This window comes from Pinus tabuliformis, chromosome Q (genome assembly GCF_031772625.1).
Source record: "Pinus tabuliformis cultivar Carrire ecotype Pingquan chromosome Q, CPIR1, whole genome shotgun sequence".
NCBI classification, from domain to species: domain Eukaryota; kingdom Viridiplantae; phylum Streptophyta; class Pinopsida; order Pinales; family Pinaceae; genus Pinus; species Pinus tabuliformis.
Genome location: NC_142296.1, coordinates 737,019,630 through 737,023,481, shown reverse-complemented (window position 1 = coordinate 737,023,481; position 3,852 = coordinate 737,019,630).

Here is a 3,852-nt window from a genome sequence, read left to right as displayed (position 1 = left end):
TGGCTGATGAAATTTGATGGATCAGGATCATGAAGACTTATATGTATTATCATTATGTGGTTTGATCTTACACATTCTAGATCTGAAGACTGACATATGTTTTTATCATGTAAATGTGAGTATCTGGGTATGAATGAAGTCTAAAATAGTTGTGATGCTTTAAGTTAGCATTTCCAGATCTGTACGTAGGTTGTCTTTGGTAAAACAGTGTATACATGCTGATTCAGCATACAGAAGTAGTGTATACATCACAGAATGAAATTTGTAGATCTGTACGTTGGTTTCCCTTGGTAAAAGAGAATATACATGCTAGTTCGGCTTATGGATGTAGCGTATATCTTCTGAAGTATGATCTATAAGGGTTATGTTTGATGTTGTAGTATTCTGGGCTCTGCATTGTGTTCTAGTGACTGTTTTCTGGTGACAATATTTTGAATACTCAGATTGGTTGATTGTGATGGATGAAATCTAATGATGGATCAAGATCATAATGACTTATCATTATGTGATCTGATAATGAATGGGCTAGATCTGATCAGTAACACATGTTTTATCCTCTATGTGTGATTATGTCTAAAGTCTGGAAGTGCAGCAAAGTGTTTGCAGATCTACATGCCGGTTTGCTTCATGGAAGCTACGTATACACGCAGGTTGGCTTCTGCCAAATAGTGTATACAATCTGAAGCATGGTTTTAAGATGACAACTAATTCTGAATGATAATGTAACTCAAATCTGTGTACTGGTTACAATGATCTATCTGTTACAATTGATTAATTAAATTATGAATGAATGGTTGATTCAGTTGTGTCAGAGGTTCATAGGTTGTCAATGATTGATTGAGTTTGTTCGATTCAGATTACGTTTCAGTGATTGGTTGATACAGATATAGTTGATGAATGTATTGCAGTGATGATTGATTTTGAGCTTCAATGTTGTTGATGGGTCCAGTATGAAAATTGGATGAAACGTGGCCTTCAGATTACAATGTTGTGCTCCAGGAGTATCCAATCTAAAAATTTATGAAACGAAGTCTCTGGAGGAAGAGAGAATGTTGTAGCCTTCTGTAGGTCGGCGCCTACGTACTAGTAAACATATCGGCTAGTACAAGAGCTAGGGGGTTGTAGCTCCCTTCCAGTAGAAGCTGGAGAATGAGAGAAGGTTGTAGCCTTCTGCAGGTAGAAGCCTGCGTACTAGTATGAGTCTGTACTAGTACAATGTTGTAAACAATTTTTCTTAATATTAAAAGAAGACAGAGATGATAGTAGCAGGTGGTTTTCACCCACGTTGGGTTTCCACCTTACATCTTGGTGTTCGTGTGTGTTTCTTGTGTGTGATGGTTCACTCTATTATTAACTGCATATGGTTATTATTTAATGTTTAATAAAGTACTGATGCACAGACTAAAGATCAATATATGATGAATTAACTAAATCATTAGTCTACTGGATATATGCTCGTTTCCTTAAGCACAGTTGTGTGTACACACGGGTTACCCACATGGAAGTAGCGTATACAAATTTGAGTATGAAAAGAAAAAGATTATTGTCTTGAATAATACTGATTCACCCCCCCCCCCCCTCTCAGTATTATTTCCAACAATTGGTATCAGAACAAGTCCTTTGGTAGAAGTTTCATCGCTTGAAGGAGATCCGTAGAAAAATGGGAAAGAAGCTAAAGAAGAAAGCGCCTCAGAAAAAGAAGTCATCTCAAAAGAACTATGATAGTGGGAGAATCGATTGGGGATTATGTGGAAGCAACTCTTCAGATTTAGAATCAACTCATAATGAAGATAAACAAGAAAAAGATCTATTAGGTATGAATTTTTTATCCTCTGGTGATACATTTCTCCATCCATTTGAAGATGATGAAAGTGATAGCAAAACAACTAAATTTTCTCTTATGGGTGAGGAAGAAAGATATCAAATGAGGCAGAATTTAAAAGGCTTATGGAAAAAATTAGAGATCAACAAGATTTATTGGACAAAAGGGAATGTGCCTTCAAAGAAGAAGCTACCAAACTAAAAGCTCAACTATAGGAAGGAAACAAAGTAAGGAATCAACTCAAGGAAAAGGAAGATCAATGTTAAAAGCTGCAGGATGAAGTGAAATCATTAAGAAATGAAGTAAATGAAAGGAGCAAAACAATCAAGAAACTCAGAGATAGATCGAGTTACTATGAAAGTCTTGAAGCTAAGATCCTCTCGCTAAAACAAGATCTTGAAAAATCAAATAAGCAGAATAAAGAACTACTCCAACCTCTTGAAAAACAAGAAAACAAAGCTCTTGAATTAAGGCAACAGATGGAAGAAGGAAGAAAAGCTAAAGGAATCATGAAGAAGTAGTATCTTGAAAAGGAAGAGCAACATCAAGTTGAGGTAAATATTCTAAAAGATAAATTAGAAGAAAAGGATAAGCTCTTACGATTTCAAGATAGTACTAAGATCTTGGATGATATTCTTAGTAGTCAAAGGTCTCCTACCATCAAATCTGGTCTTGGTTTCCATGAATCTATTGAAGGTGAATCCAACTCACAAGCTAAGGAACTCTAATGTAAAACCTTAAATGCTCAATAAGGAGATGAGAGGCCAATCCCATCAACAACCAAGGAAATAAATTCTTCAAAGAAAATCTTTTACTCCTAGCTATGGAAGTGATATTCGGTTATTTCCTCAAATGAATAATGTTGAATGTTTTATATATCATAATATTGGACATGTTGTAGCAAGATGCGGAAGTAAAATGGTTCAAGACCATCACACAAAAGGATCATCAGCTTCCAGGTACTTTAAGGGATATTATTTTTCTTGCAATATGTTTGGTCACAAAGCCATTGACAACTATAGAAGAAATATGAAACATGTAAGATGTTATGCATGTAACAAGCTTGGACATATAGCAAAGGAATGCAAGAGAAAATATCGAGCACCATACCAAAAGAAGAAAACTTCATCACACTCAAAGATATGGAGGAAGAAGGAACTACAGTCAAAAACTTGTGGCATGGCACAGCGTACAGACATGATAGACTCCAGAGAAGCCAAAAGTATGAAACTTCAATCTCATATGCAATTTTCATGAAGACAAGTCACGTATATATGCGAGTTCGAAGCTGCACAATCACATATATGTAGGTTTGAGAAAAATGCAATGGGACAGACTCAGAAAAACTGATGTGATATGATTCAGACAATTATTAGATATCTTTTCTATCATAGATGACTACAGTTTTTGGATATTATCTATAAGTGTCTTACCCTAACAAGTTATTGATAACTTGATGTATATCTGATTGATGATGATGTCTTGATACTTCTTACTAATATATGCAATGATCAGATTTGATAGTGAACAGGTTCAGGGGGAGAACATGTTATGCTTCTAATAAAGCATTGTTGGCATTATGTTAAGAAGTCTTTGGTACCTAATCAATGATAATGATGCTTATATGGCTAAATGATACATCTTGCTATGATACGGTTATGAGCTGTGCATGGCAAAATCTCATATGATTCTTGGGGTCACATAGTTGGTGTTCATATTAGATTTATGGAGGATGGTGGATGACTCTTTGATGATGCATATAGTACATATATGTTTCTTACATGATGATCTTCATAAGGACAAAGAGAAGTAAAAAGCTTGAGTACACAACTTCATTATTTAATGATAAGCCACTCATTTCCTTTATGTTGTTGTCATCGTACCTTCAAAGATGCATAGAGTTCATATGGTGTAGTTATGATTTCTATAGTTCTTGGCTCTCACATGCTTAAGAATTGTTGTTGTTGATGTTATCAAGAAATCTTGACAAAAGACCATAAGCTCATGGTTTGCTAGATACATATTACTAT